At 36.5% G+C, this 17,019-nt stretch overlaps 1 protein-coding gene across 2 annotated transcripts in view; it reads left to right on the top strand.

Annotated features, from left to right (window-relative positions):
• The window catches only part of GUCY1A2 (guanylate cyclase 1 soluble subunit alpha 2), a 339,473-nt gene that overhangs the window by 168,107 nt on the left and 154,347 nt on the right, over positions 1–17,019 (top strand). The window lies entirely within an intron of this gene.

Below are 17,019 nucleotides of genomic sequence, written 5' to 3'. Positions count from 1 at the left end.
GAAACTATTCCAAACAGTAGAAAAAGAGGGACTCCTCCCTAATTCATTTTATGAGGCCAGCATCATCCTGATACCAAAACCTGGCAGAGACACAACAAAAAAAGAAAACCTCAGTTCAATATCCCTGATGAACATTGATGCAAAAATTCTCAATAAAATACTGGCAAACCGAATCCAGCAGTGCATCAAAAAGCTTATCCACCACTATCAAGTCAGCTTCATCCTTGGGATGCAAGGCTAGTTCACCATATGCAGCTCAATAAACATAATCCATCACATAAACAGAACCAATGACAAAAACCACATAATTATCTCAATAGATGCAGAAAAGGCCTTTGATAAAATTCAACAGCCCTTCATGCTAAAAACTCTCAACTAGGTACTAATGGAATGTATCTCAAAATAGTAAGAGCCATTTATGACAAACTCACCACCCATATCTTACAGAATGGGCAAAAGCTGGAAGCATTCCCTTTGAAAACTGGCACAAGACAGGGATGCCCTCTCTCACCACTCCTATTCAACACAGTGTTTAAAGTTCTGGCCAGGGCAATCAGGCAAGAGAAAGAAATAAAGGGTATTCAAATAGGAAGCGAGGAAGTCAAATTGTCTCTGTTGGCAGATGACATGATTGTATATTTAGAAAACCCAGTTTTTGTATAATTATATAATAATTGCCATATGAGTTTTTTAAAAAAAATCCTGGGTAGAAAGAATTCAAGTCTGGGATTACCTTTATTATTATTATTATTATTATTATTATTATTATTATTATTCTTTAAGTTCTGCCATACATATGCAGAACGTGCAGGTTTGTTACATAGGTACACACGTGCCATGGTGGTTTGCTGCACCCAACAACACGTTATCTACATTAGGTGTTTCTCCTAATGGTATCCCTCCCTTATTGCCCCCACCCCCTGACAGGCAGGGTGTGTGATGCCCTGCCTCAGAGATGCCCCAAATCTCCTTAAGCTGATAAACAATTTCAGCAAAGTCTCAGGATACGAAATCATTGTGCAAAAATCACAAGCATTCCTATACACCAATAATAGACAAACAGAGAGCCAAATCATGAGTGAACTCCCATTCACCATTGCTACAAAGAGAATAAAATACCTAGGAATACAACTTACAAGGGATGTGAAGGACCTTTTCAAGGAGAACTACAAACCACTGCTCAAGGAAATAAGAGAGGACACAAATAAATGGAAAAACATTTCATGCTCGTGGATAGGAAGAATCAATATCATGAAAATGGCCATACTGCCCAAAGTAATTATAGATTCAATGCTATCTCCATTAGGTTACCATTGACTTTCTTCACAGAATTAGAAAAAGCTACTCTAAATTTCATATGGAACCAAAAAAGAGCCCATATAGCCACGACAATCCTAAGCAAAAAGAACAAAGCTGGAGGCATGCTACCTGACATCAAACTATACTACAAAGCTACGGCAACCAAAACAGCATGGTACTGGTACCTAAACAAGATATATAGACCAATGGAACAGAACAGAGGCCTCAGAAATAACACCACACACATCTACAACCATCTGATCTTCGACAAACCTGACAAAAACAAACAATGGGGAAAGGATTCTCTATGTAATAAATGTTGGGAAAATTGGCTAGCTATATGCAGAAAACTGAAACTGGACCCCTTCCTTACACCTTATACAAAAATTAATTCAAGGTGGGTTAAAGACTTAAACGTAAGACTGAAAACCAAAAAACCATAGAAGAAAACCTAGGCAATACCATTCAGGAAGTAGGCATGGGCAAAGACTTCATGACTAAAACACCAAAAGCAATGGCAACAAAAGCCAAAATTGACAAATGGGTTCTAATTAAACTAAAGAGCTTCTGCATAGCAAAAGGGATTATCTTTTACTCTCCCTCTGTGTTTAGCCTCAATACAAATCTCTTACAAGTTTATCTTTGAGGCCTAAGCAGTGAGAGGGGGCAGCATAGTCAGGGACAGCCCCAGCCACCTCTGTCCCAGGTCACAGATGATTGACAAATGCCCTAAAGTTGGTAGATCTTTCTTCCTCTTAGTTTACAAAGCATAGCATTTTTCAAAAGAAATCTTTTTTTTTTTTTTTTTTTTTTTATTATACTTTAAGTTCTAGGGTACATGTGCATAACGTGCAGGTTTGTTACATATGTATACTTATGCCATGTTGGTGTGCTGCACCCACCAACTCGTCAGCACCCATCAATTCATCATTTATATCATGTATAACTCCCCAATGCAATCCCTCCCTCCTCCCCCCTCCCCATGATAGGCCCCAGTGTGTGATGATCCCCTTCCCGAGTCCAAGTGATCTCATTGTTCAGTTCCCACCTATGAGTGAGAACATGCGGTGTTTGGTTTTCTCTTCTTGTGATAGTTTGCTAAGAATGATGGTTTCCAGCTGCATCCATGTCCCTACAAAGGACGCAAACTCATCCTTTTTTATGGCTGCATAGTATTCCATGGTGTTTATGTGCCACATTTTCTTAATCCAGTCTGTCACTGATGGACATTTGGGTTGATTCCAAGTCTTTGCTATTGTGAATAGTGCCGCAATAAACATACGTGTGCATGTGTCTTTGTAGTAGAATAATTTATAATCCTTTGGGTATATACCCAGTAGTGGGATGGCTGGGTCATATGGTACATCTAGTTCTAAAATGGGATCTAATTAAACTAAAGAGCTTTTGCACAGCAAAAGAAACTACCATCAGAGTGAACAGGCAACCTACAGAATGGGAGAAAATTTTTGCAACCTACTCATCTGACAAAGGGCTAATATCCAGAATCTACAAAGAACTCAAACAAATATACAAGAAAAAAGCAAACAACCCCATCAAAAAGTGGGCAAAGGATATGAACAGACATTTCTCAAAAGAAGACATTCATACAGCCAACAGACACATGAAAAAATGCTCATCATCACTCGCCATCAGAGAAATGCAAATCAAAACCACAATGAGATACCATCTCACACCAGTTAGAATGGCAATCATTAAGAAGTCAGGAAACAACAGGTGTTGGAGAGGATGTGGAGAAATAGGAATGCTTTTACACTGTTGGTGGGATTGTAAACTAGTTCAACCATTATGGAAAACAGTATGGCAATTCCTCAAAAGAAATCTTCGCTAGGCATCTCAATGAAAGAGAAAAGTGTAAAAGCATAGAAACGAAGAGCTGTTTGCACTTCCCAGGATTTTTGTCCTAATGTACCTGAAAATCCAGCCAGGGATCTGTTAGAACAGAGTCATTTACAGAGCCTCTTCCATGCCTCCCTTTTCTTACATTCAATTTGCAGAGAATTTCTCCTCATTCTAGTTTCTGGTCAGGGAAAGAATTGGAATAGAATCTCCCATTAATCTAGCAAAAACGGTTCAGTATAGCATTAATTGCCTAAGGAAGACAGCCATTATCACTCTTCTCTGGGTATTTACCTAGAGTGCCCACAAAGGTCTTAAATGTTTCTTTGCTCCTTCAGTGAGGTGCTTCTTTCAGTTTTCACAATAGAAAAGACTGTTTTTGTTTTTGTTTTTGTTTTTTTCACAGAGTTACATAAAATCCAGGAGCTATTCAGGAGCAAGATGCTTCTGGCTGGGATGCTGAGGATGGTTAAATGATGATGATGATAATAATATCAGCTACCATTTAACCCCCTTGTTTGTACTAGAAACAAATCTATTGATGTGATTTTTTATATCTCATTCAATCCTCATAACAATTATATGAAAGTAGTAGTATTATCTTCATTTTACCAACGAGAAGCTAAGGAACTTGTTTGAAGTCAGTAAGTAATAGATATTTTATTTAAACACAGATCTTCTGTGACCTCAAAGCCTATACAGTCTTTCCACTATTAACACAGCCTCTGGTGAAGAAAACAGCATTCTAAACGTATTAGTGGGGTGGGCAGGACAATAGATGCTATGCGCTGCATTCTTAGGGGACTTAAGGTCATCTGTGTTGAAGAAGGGGACCAACTACATAATTTTGCGTATTTCATTTATTATGTCTTTAGGTACAGATTTTTCTACAGTGTTTAATGAAGAGGAAACCAAAACTGCACTTAACACTTGCTTTTAGAAGTTTTCCTCTTTTCACCATTAGTTTATCAGAGTTTTGTTACTTTACAGAAAATTTGATATAAAGAAGTGGTTTGTTGAATAAAAACTAATGTTAGATAATGACAAGTGTTAAGGGAATAAAATATAGAAAAATGAGGTAAAAGTGTTTTTTTAAATGAGTAATTTCCCCATATTTGATTTTGAGCATTTCATTTTTAATAGCTTGTTTGTTCAAAAAAATTACATTACCATATTTTAAGCTTGAGTATATAATATATAAAAGGAAATCCTAATTTTAAATGCTTTTATACACATCTCTGCTGTCTAAGCTTGAGTATATAATATATAAAAGGAAATCCTAATTTTAAATGCTTTTATACACATCTCTGCCTTCAGAATTAGGGATGTATTTATTATCCTAAGAACAACCCTTTAACTTGCTAACCATAGCTATGACGACTCTGGGGTGATAGAGCCCAAACTTGTTGCTGACGCTTGGTGCTTTGGGGAAGATGATTATTTCAGGACTGAAAGTTGATGGGAACATGATTGATAAATGGGAAGTTTATAAGTAAAACGTCCTAGCAACAAAGAGAGACCTATCCACATCACTATGGGAAAAAAAAAAATACTGATTTGTTATTGAGTAAACACAACAGACTACATGCATGTAGACAGCCCACAAATCCTATGAAGTCAAAATGACATTTCACACAATTTATACAGCAAAGAATAAGAAAATGAAATAACATTTCTCTTGTTTCCTCAGTTACATCTCAAGATAGGCTCCTAGATTAGCTCTAAGAGTATATGTTTATATTTCAAGGGGTTATGAGGCCTGCAACCTTGGAGACATCTTCGCAATGTGAAACTAGAGACTGGGTTTATCTAGACCCTGTGGAGACCATTTATATCTAATAGGTTACAACGAGGACTCAAGCACATTGTGTTTTCAAGGAGACTCTTTCAAGAGGAGAAGAGAAGGAAGTTGCCTCGTTTCTCTTTATAAGCAAATAATTTCCTTCTTCTCGTCTTCCTCCTCCTCCTCCTTCTTAAAATTTATCTTTATAACAGGAAGAGTGGAGCTTTTCCCTTTCTTATCTGTGATTCATCACTTGTACTGGAGTCAAGCTGAAATGAGGGTTGGGGAGGGTATTCTTTAGCTATTTGTGATGGCATTTGCATATTCAGTGGCAGCAACAGAAGATACACTGTCTTAATTTTTGTGAGTTAATTCAGCCATTAGAACAGTAAGTGAAAGGATAGTCATTGGCACTTTGTTTATGTAGAGTTGCATTATCTGATAGCTTTAAGTTTTACGAACTCAGCTTAGTATGTATAGAAAGCTCTGAAAAGCTAAAATATAGACGACAAAATCTGGGTCACCAGGCATGTAATAAGAGTTCATTATGCTCTCACTTACTCTCTCTATACATAGTTGAATATGCATGGTTGTCTGGTTTCCCAGTCCACAACAGATTAGATACAATATGGTAAAATACACTATGGTTGCGTAGAGTTGCCTGTAATGGCAGCAAATGTGACAGTGGAAAACCTGATGTAAATGGAGCTATAAAGGAAAATGACCTATAATTTGAAAGACAGAAACTCTAATGAATATTAAAATATACATTTTAATACATATTTAATATGTAAAGTGTTTGATAAATACTGGACACTTAGTTCATGTCATGTGTTTTCCTTTTTTCCTCTACAAGTGTTACTGTATTACATCACAGCAAAAAAAAAAAAAAAAAAAAATCAATGTTGATACTATTACTCTTAGTTTTGAGAAATGTTTATGTCTGGGTACTCTGTAAAACAGCAGAGCACTGTGTGTGTACATTATTTGCTCTTTTTAACCCAATATGTTAAAACTGAAACATATTTTGGTATTTTAAAACATAAACTTAAGTAATTTATAAAATTTAAATGTGTTGAGTAATAAGAGTAAAATAGCAATTAAAAGCACTTTACACATATTAGTTCATGTAATTTCATTTATTTATGCTGAATTAGGTGAAACTCCTGCCATTAATGCTAGATTACAGTACAGTCATCCATTACTTAACAATGGGGATAATTGCTGAGAAATGCATTTTTAGGTGATTTCATCATTGTGCAAATATCATAGAGTACACTTACACAAATCTAGATGGTAGAGCCTACTGTACACTTAGGCTATATATAACCTATTGCTCTAAAGCTGCAAACCTGTACAGAATGATACTGTGCTGAGTAATGGAGGCAATTGTAACATGATGTTATTTGTATATCTAAACATATCTAAACATAGAAAAGGTACAGTAAAAATATGGTATTATCTTATGGGACCACCGTTGTATAAGCGGTCAGTCATTGACTGGGACATTGTTAGGTGATGTATGACTGTACCTTTACATGGTATTTGTATTGTCATTATTTTTCTTAGACTCTTATTTCACTTTTAAATGCACTTTTCTTGAGAACAGGAATCTGTCTGACTAGTACTTAAATTTTCGATCATGCCTTTTGAATAATAGATGCTTAGTAAACTTTTATGAAGTCAATTAATTAAATCTATTGTACAATTCCATTAGCACTATACCTTTCTTGTAATTTATTTTTTAACAGGGTAGGGAAAATAGATATAGATGAGGTTCAGCAGAATAAATACATGAATTAAGCATGGATGGCCAGCTCAATTTAAATATGAGACAATATCGATTATCTCCTGTTGGTAATAAAGTACTGATTTTTCAGTGAAGTTCAAATGTTCATACAGAAATACCAAGTCTTAACACAGGATTGGATTCAGATTTAAAGTTAGCAGTTCACTGACAATCTTGGTTCACCATTTGGTGCCTGATAATTGAATTGTAGATGTAAGATTATTTATAATTACCACACTCTTACCCTTCATTTTAATCTGAATTCATTAATTTTACATGTCAGTAGTAGGTCAAATTATTGTAACAATGAAATACAGTCCCTAAAAATTATGACAAAAGGAGGCCAGGGTTAATTTTAATTTAGAGTTTTTAGATTTTATAACCTATGTATCTTATATGTGATCAAGGAATCCTGAACTATTAATGGTCGCTGCTCCAATGTTTCAATTTTGAATCAGCTATTTGTAATCAAAACAACAATTATCTGCTTATATGATATTATTTCTTATTATGTTCTCAGGTTACTTTCTGAAAACCTGTTATCTAAATAGAGTGGCCTGGAATTGTACTCATCTAAGATTTTGGCCTGAAGAAAGCTGGGAGTGGGCTGGCAACATAGTGATTTTTCTCCTTGTCTTCTAGATTTAGGCCTAGAACAATATTTGATACCAACAAAGGTTGTCAAAGGAATTTGTCTCCCATATTTGTAATCCATCTTTATCTGCCTTATAAGTCATAATACTTCTGGTCTTGGGTCTATATGTGCCAGTCATCATAGAGGCCTAGAACTCTGGTTCTGAGTTTAGATGGACCTGTGTTTAAATCCTTCTGCCTCTACCTCTTGATGATGTAATCCTAGCCAAGTTTCTTACTTCCCCATAGTCTCAATTTTCTAATCTATAAAACAGAGATAACAGTAGTACCTATTTCATAGGCTTGTCAAGAAGATTACATGACATAACTCACTAAATATATGATGAGTATTACCATTATAGTGCCCTAAGTCCTTTAATGTGGTAGACAGCCAAAGCTTTGCAGCTTTACAAATTGCTTCTCATTCAAGATGATCTAATCTACTTTTTCCCTGACAAATAATTCATTTCTTTATATAACTGATAGAATTTAAATAGATGTTAAAAGGCAAACAATCTAATTACATTAATTTTTACCAAGATGTGAGTCACTGGTAATCATAACTCTCCAAGACTTATTTATGTTTTAAGAGATACCTATTTTTTGAAATCTGTTAAGTATTGAAAATGTAGGCACGACAATGAATTGAAGTGAAAGCTTTAGACAATATAGGTGAAAGGTACATTTGGGGCACATTGCCTTTCAGGTTGGTTGTCATTGCTGAGAGGTCTGTCTTGGGTTTAGCTTGCAGAGGTTTAATCTTTCTGTCATACATTTTTTTTCTTTTGCACTTTTCCTTCGTAAAGTCCTGGATTGGTTCCAGGATCCCTGGCAGATACGAAAATCTAAAGATGCTCAAGTTCCTGATATAAAAGGGTATAGAATTTGCATATAACCTTTGCATATAACATATGCATATCCTCTTGTATATTTTAAATTATCTATAGATTACTTGGAATACATGATACAATGTAAATGCTATGTAAATAGTTGTTATACTGTATTTTTAAGGAAATAATGACAAGAAAAAAGTCTATGCATGTTCAGTACAGATGTGATTTATTTTCAAGTAGTTTAAATTCACAATTGGTTGAATCCACGGATGTGGAACTCAGAGATACAGAGGGCTGACTGTACATTCTTGAAAAACTGTGAATCATTTGGCAAAGGCAAGGTGACCTACAATAGAGGGAGGAGTTAGGATAAAGGTCAGGTCAGTTGAAGGTTGAGAAAGTAAGATGTAAGAAGCAGCAATGACTGGTTTTATATAAAGCTATGTGTAAGTAGGGGACTGCAACTGATGGGATGTTTATGTTCTCCCAAAATCCATATGTTGAAATTCTAATCCAAATGTGATGGTATTTGGAGGTGGAGCCTTTGGGAGGTAATTAGGTCATGAGGGTGGAGCCCTCAGGAATGAGATTAGTGCCCATGTAAGAAAAAGAGAGCTAGCTAGCTAGCAGTCTAAAACCTGGAAGAGGGTCCTCACCAAGAACTTGACCCTTCTGGCACCCTGATTTCAGACCTCCAACCTCCAAAACTATGAGAAATAAATGCTGTTTAAGCCATACAGTTTGTGGTATTTTGTTATAGCAGCCCTAGCTAAGAAAAGGACTAAATTTATTCACAAGGTTATAGAAATGAGGAAGTTAATTCACTTAATGCTAGGTTTAGACATAGAAACAGATATGTAATAGCTCATTTAGGTAATTCTGTAGGTAGGATATATAGTCCGTTTTAAGGGAACACACCAGTTATTTGGAGGTTAGCTTTGTTTTCTTAGCAGTGAAAAGCACTATGGGGACTAGTATAAACTGTTTGGTTTAAGTGAAAAGAATGTCCAGATGATGTCTGCATTTCTTATAAAGACACCAAGTAGGGAAGTTGGCAGAGCTCTGACTTCTACTTTTGGGGCTATAGAGTTTAGAAGAAAGAGTAATGGAAAGAAAAAGGAACTGGGTACACATCACCATGGGTACTCATTTCAGTACAATGCACACTGTGTGGTGCTGTAATACTTACCCCAGGGACATAGATTAAGGTGCCAGGCTTGCTTCTCAGACACTTAATGGAAATTTTGACTGTCTGCAGATATAATTTTTTGTATTATATTCAAGAAATAATAAATTTAATAGGATATATAGGAATGAAACTTTCTAGTTACAGAAAGACTTTACATACATAATTTCACTTTATCTTCAGAATTAATCCTTGAAAACAGATAGAACTTCTGGTCTTATCTCTGAGTTACAGATGAGGAAAATAAGATTGCCAAAACGCATATAGCTTCAGATTCAGAAAAAAGGCAGATCTTTTCTATTCTCTGGTTCTTTCTGTCATATTACTTATATAAAATGACGACGAAACAAAACACCCAGGCTTTTGGACATATAAAGAAGGAATAATTTTCTTCTAGCTAACATGTTTTTTCCTTTTTTGAGATGGAGACTTGATCTGTTGCCCAGGCTGGAGTGCAGAGGCATGATCTCAGCTCACTGCAACCTCTGCTTCCCGGGCTCAAGCAATTTTCCTGCCTCAGGATCCCAGGTGGCTGGGATTATAGGCACCCACCACAATGCCTGGCTAATTTTTGTAGTTTTAATGCTGTCTCTAAAAAAAATACAAAAAAAAATTTAACCAGGTGTGGTGGCACATGACTGTAGTCCCAGCTACTTGGGAGGCTGAAGTGGGAGGATCACCTGAACCCAGGAAGTCGAGGCTATAGTAAGCTGAGGTCACACCACTGCACTCCAGCCTGGGTGAGAGAATGAGACCCTGTCACCAAAAATAAATAAATAAATTAATTAATTAATAATAAAAAAATACAAGAGACTCAAACAGATAAAACACCCTTGAAGTATGAAGGACTAATACTTTCTGATTCCAAAATTTATTTTAAAACTACAGTAATTAAGACAGTGGTCTTAACTGGACAGTGGTACTGCTATAAAGATAGACATATAGGTCAGTGTAGTAACATTGAGTATTCAAAAATAAACCCTTACCTTTATGGTCAATTAATTGTTGACAAGGATGCCAAGATAATTCAGCAAAGAAAGAATAGTCTTTTTTCAACAAATGTTTTTAGTACAAGTGTCTATTTCCACGTGAAAAAATAAATTTGGGCCGCTACCTTAAAACATATGCAAAAATTAACTCAAAATGGGTTGTAGACCTGGGAGAAAGATCAAAGTGACTGACTAGAAGTGTTCAGCACTCACTTCCTCCACAAAAAAAGGACCAAAACAGCAAGGGGATAACCACACATTGAATAGAGTATCTAAGAGAGAACACTGAAATTCAGCAAGGAAGTGACAGGGACCTTCTGAGGCATAGAGGTAGAGGGCAGCCAAGCAGCTGACCTAGCCAGGATCAGTTTGGAATGAGGAAGATGTCTTCATTATGGGGAAAAGTTAGGTGAGAGATCCCCAGCTGTCCACTTACCCACCACAGATGCTGGTAATACTAGCCACAGGAGAGCCACTCAGCACTCACAGGCCCTTAACCTAGTATAGGGAGCTGCCTAGGGTCTGTGCAAGTGAATTGTTCCAGAGAGGGAACTCGCACTGGCTCCCACTCACTCCCCGAGACCAAAGCTGCTGCAGCATGGAGCCACTTTGAGAACCCACCTCCCACCAGACTACATTATTCCCTGAGGCCCAACAGCTCTTGCATTTTCAAATCCCCAAAGTCCCACTTATATCCCCTCTATTCATCCAGAAAGCTGCAACATCACGATGATAGCTAAATCTGGCATTATGGCTTGGTCCCCAGGATTCTGGCCAATGTGGTGCACTACCTCCTGGGGAACAGGTGGTATACCACACCAGGCTGGCTGCCCCCCATACAAAGGGAAGTGATAATCCCCCGAGCCTTAGAGCTGCCTGTCCTGGGCTGCTGCAACTGAGAGCAACCTCCTCCCCCTACTCCAACTTCACACCTGCATACACCTACACAGGGCCTTAGGACAGGACATCCCTAGGCAGTACTGTCTCCAGTGCCCACATACACCCTCTGGATACCTGCATATTGACCTGCCCCACTCATAGCTGCCACCACTACCACCTGATCGCCACTGTTGATGCTTGTGCATGTTGTCCAGGAGCCTGAGGGTACGTCCGCCTTACATAGTACTACCCCCCTTTGCCTGCAGGCACTATTTTGAAGCCTGAGGATCAGCCCATCCTTCTCACCACCACATGCACCCTTGTCCATTAGCCAGAAGACTGAGGACAGGCCTACCATGTTCATTGCCACTGGCATATACATACCTACTGCCATCTGCTGTCATGGTCACTGCCACTGCACATGTGCACTTCCCAGCCCCTCAGAGACAGGCCACTTAGCCTGCTGCTGTACTCCTCATCTAGGCATTCCATCCAAGATCCTAGGGACTGGTCTGCCCAGCCTACAAACACTACTTCTGGTGTATTCACTTCCATGGGCCCAAGGCTGTCCTACCACTGCTATTGTCACTGCCAGTGCTATGCACACTGTCCAGGGACCCAAAGACATGACAACCTGGCCCTCCTCAGCTACCACTAATGTCTAAGCATGCTTCCTGGGGCTTGAGGATCAGCCTACCTGGGTCACTCCACAGCCATTACTGGTGCCAGTGTATACTATCCAAGGTCCCAAGGACTGTTATGCCTAGTTTACCGACAACATCACTCATGCCCAAGGACCAGCCCACCTGGTGACCTTGTCCCCAGCAAGTCCTTGTCACAGCTGCCAGTAACAACTGCAGCCAGTGTCACTGAGGAACTCACTGATACTGCTCACATATATTACAGCCAAATAAATCTTATGGAGACTACACTACTGCACCTTCTGAGAGTCAAAGTCAAAACACCCTACTGAACAAACTAATAAAGATCTACTTACAGGGAAAAAAATCTTTCCCTACTAAAGCCAGTCCATAAAATTGGAACAAGTGACTATTAAGACAGATGCAGAGATATCAACATAAGGACACAAGAATCATGAAAAAGCAAGGAAACGTGACACTTACAAAGGAACATACTTTTTCAGTGACAGATCCTACAGAAAGAAAGTTCTATTAAATGAAAAAAATGTAAAATAATGATCTTAAGGAAACTTAGTGAGATTCAAGACAATACAGATAAGCAATATAAAGAAATAAGAAAAATAATCTGGGAGCTGAATGAGAAGTTTGACAGAGATAGATGTAAAAAAGAGCCAAACAGAAATTGTAGAACTGAAGAACTCAGTGAATTTTTAAAAATACAATTGATATCTTCACTAATAGACTAGATCAAGCAGAATAAATAATTAAAGTTGAAGATAGATCTTCCAAAATAACCCAGCCCCGATAAAAACAAAAAACCAAAAAAAAATTTTAAAAGCCAAAAGAAAATAAAAGGAATGAAGAACATCCATGTGACACATGGGATGCTATAAAGTAAAAAAAAAAAAAAAAAAAAAAAAAAAAAATTCTTATATTTGGATTTTCAGAAAGAGAAGAGATGGACAAAGCTATAGAAAACCTATTTAATGAAATAATAACTGAAAATTTCCCAGGTCTTTTGAAAGATATAGACATCCAGGTACAGAAAGGTGAAAAATTCCTAAACATATTTCATCTAAAAAGATCTTTTCTGATGCATGTTATAGTCAGTCAACAGTAAAAGGGAATTCTACAAACAGCAAGAGAAAAGAGTCCAGTTACATGTAAGGGAAGCCACATCAGACTTAACAGCAGATTTTCCAACAGAAGTCTGAAAGTCCAGGAGAAAACAGAATGATCTATTCAAAGTGCTGAAAGAAAAATACCGTCAGCCAAAACTCCTATATCCAGCAAAGCTATATTTCAAACATGAGGGAGAAATAAATCTGTCAAACAATTCCAAAGAATCAAATAGAAGGAAATTCTTCCTAACTCATTATATGAGACCAACACTACCCTTATGCCAAAAGCAGGCAAGGACACAAGAGCAAAGTAAAGTACAGGCCAATATTCCCGACAGACAAAGATGCAAAACTCCTCAACAAAATCTAGCAAACCAAACCCGATTTCATATCAAAATGATCATTTACCATGATCAAATAAGAATCCCAGAGATTCAATGATTGTTCAACATACATAACTCAATAAATATGATATGTTACATCAATAGAATGAAGGACAAAAGCCAAATGTTCATTTTACTAGATGCAGAAAAAGCACTTGATAAAATTCAGCATTGCTTCGTGTTAAAGACTCAACAAATTAGGCACAAAAAGAGCATACATCATAGATGTATGACCACATAATAAGGGTCACGTATGACAAACCCACGGCTAACATACATACTGAATCGGGAAAAGCTGAAAGCCTTTCCTCTAAGAATTGAGACAAGACAAGGATGCCTGCTTTCACCACTCTTATTCAACATAGTACTGGAAGTCCTAGTCAGATAAATCAGGAAAGAGAAAAAATAAAAGGTATCAAAATTGGAGAAGAGCAAGTCAAATTGTCCCTCTTTGCAAACAACATGATCTTGCATATAGGAAAACCTAAAGACCCCATAAAAAATCTCTTAGAAGTGATACACAAGTTCAGTAAAATTGCATTTCTATGCACCAGTAATGAACTAGCTGAAAAAGAAATCAAGAAAACTATGCCATTTACAATAGCTACAAAAAGTACCCAGGAATAAATTAAACCAAAGGGTTAAAAGATTGCTGTGATGAAGACTATAAAACACTGATCAAAGAAATTGAAGAGGACTCAAACAAATGGAATGACATCCCTTGCTCATGACTGGAATAATTAATATTGCTAAAATGGCCATACTACCCCCCAAAATTTTCAGATTGAATGCAATCTCTATCAAAAATATTAATGACATTCTTTACAGAATTTGAAAAAATATCCTAAAGTTTGTATGGGACCCTCAAAGACCCTAATTGCAAAAGAAATACTGAGCAAAAGATCAAAGCTGTAGGCATCACACCACCTGGCATGGTGTGATTCAAAGTATACTACAAAGCAATAGTAATCAAAATAACATGCTATTTGTATAAAAACAGACACATAGATCAATGGAACAGAATAGAGAAGTAAATCCACATATTTACAGCCAACTGACTTTCAATAAAGGATCCAAGAACATACATTGGGTAAAGAATACACTCTTCAATAAATATTTAAGGGAAAACTGGATATCCATATGCAGAAGAATGAAAGTAGACCCCTCTCTCTCACCACAGATAGAAACCAACTCAAGATGGAGTAAAGGCTTAAATGTAAAATGAAAATAATAAAACCACTAGAAGAAAGTATAGGGGAAACACTTCAGGACATTAGTGTTTGCAAATATTTTATGGGTAAGACTTTAAAAGCACAGGTGACAAAAAAGAAATATAGATAAATGGGATTATATTAAACTAAGAAGCTTCTGCACAGCAAAGGAAGCAATCAACAGTGATGAGACAACCTGTAGAATGGGAGAAAATATTTGCAAACTATTTGTCCATCATGGGACTAATACACAGACTATGCAAGGAGCAGACAACTCAACAGCAAAAACAAAACAAAACAAAATAAAAAACCAAATAACCCAATTAAAAAGCGTGCAAACAAACTAAAAAGACATTTCTCAAAGGAAGACCTACAAATGGCCAACAAATATATAAATAAAACATTCAGCATCACTAATTGTTAGGGAAATTCAAATCAAAACCACGATGAGATATGTCACCTCAGTTAGAATGGTTATTATCAAAAAGACAAAAAATAACAAATGCTGGCAAGGATGCAGAGAAAAGGAAACTCCTATACACTGTTGGTAGGATGTAAATTAGTACAGCCATTATGGAAAACATCATGGTGGTTTCTCAGAAAACTATAAATAGAAATACCATGCAGTTTAGTAATCCCACTGCTGAGTATTTATCCAAAGCTGGGGAAGTCAGGATATTAAAAAGATACTGACACCCTCATGTTTATTATTTGCATGATTTACAATAGCTAATATATAGAATCAACCTAAATGTCAATCAATGGATGAATGGTTGAAGAAAATGCAGTACATATACACAATGAAATAGTTTTCCACCATAAAAAAAATGCAACCGTGTCATTTGCAGTAATATGAATGAGCCTGGAGGACATTATATTAAACACAACTAATCAGGCATAGAAACATTAATAACCACATGTTGTCAATGTGGGTGCTAAAAAACATTTTGAGCTCATGGAAATGGAGACTAGAATTGTGGGTGAGGTTGGGAAGAGTAGGGGATAGAGAAAGACGGGACAAGGTTAGTTAACAGATACAAAAATTACAGCTAGATAGGTGGAATGGGTTCTGGTGTTCTGCAGCACCTTATGGTGAATGTGAATAACTGTAATTTATTATGTCTTTTCAAAAGGCTAGACGAGAGGATTTTGAATGTTCACAACACAAAGTAATAATAAATGTTTGAGGTGACCGATATGCTTGTTACCCTGATTTGATCATTACCCATTGTACACACATATTGAAATACCATTCTACATCCCATAAATATATACAATTATTAAACATCAACTAGAAAAAAGGAAAAAATGGATTGTAGACCTAAATGGAAAAGCTCAACTGATATTAATAAACCTCTTAGAAGGAAATATGGGAATATAGTTCCATTTATATGAAACATCAGAATGGGCAAATCTGTGAAGATTAGATTAGTAGTTTGCCTATGACAGGCAGGCAGGGAGAGAGAGATGAAGACTGACTGCTAATGGATACAAAGTTTCTTCGTGGGGTAATGAAACTATTCTAAAAGGGTTTGTGATGATGATTCTGTAATTCTCTGAATCATCTGTAAAATCCACTGAATTGTATACTTTGAATAGGTTAATTCTATGGTATGTGAATTATATCTAAATAAAACTATTAAAAATAAAGACAAAGGGTCCTCTTCACCTCAGTTATATTCTCCTTCCTATGACTGTTTTCCCTAAATTCTTTCCAAGATAATGCTCAGTTTGGAGGATTATTAGTTCTCCTTTTGCTGAAATTTTTAGGTAGGTTTGGTGGTTTTCCATTAGATATTTTTCAAGAGTGTCTTAAATGGGGGTTACCTTTTCCTTTGGAACATTATAAAATGTTTATATAAACAGAGCTATAGATATATGATAAAAGATTTAAAATTCAGTTATGGAGCTGCGAGAGGGCTCAAATTACATTTTGTAGCTCCTATTTTTCTACATTATTCCTCAAAATACACTCAATTGAATATATTTACCGTAATAACTATGTACTAGCTTACAAATCCAACAGCTTAAACCAGAAAACACTAATTGCTACCTCTTTTGAACCTTTGTAATACTTCTTTTTCTATAATTTGCTTATAATTACCATATGCAGGCTTGTATAAAGTAAAATATATATATTTATATTTAACATATATGCAAAATAATTTGCATATTATATATATTTAGCTTAATTTATGAATTGTAAGTCAATAGAAGAAAGCTTTTTAAAGTTTCCTAAAGACCTAACACAGTTCACTACATATACGAGCTAATTAATAAATGTTTCTAGTTGGGTAGGAAATAATGCCTGTGTCTACACCAGAGAGAAGGGGTTGAACATTAATGTGAGTGGCTTTTACCAGTAATCCAGAAAATTATAGAATGGCACCTTGTATAGTCTGCATATTAGTCCCT

Source organism: Rhinopithecus roxellana, chromosome 15 (assembly GCF_007565055.1).
Source record: "Rhinopithecus roxellana isolate Shanxi Qingling chromosome 15, ASM756505v1, whole genome shotgun sequence".
Taxonomy (NCBI): domain Eukaryota; kingdom Metazoa; phylum Chordata; class Mammalia; order Primates; family Cercopithecidae; genus Rhinopithecus; species Rhinopithecus roxellana.
The sequence above is the reverse complement of the archived record's forward strand: the minus strand, read 5'-3'. Positions and strand labels throughout refer to the sequence as shown.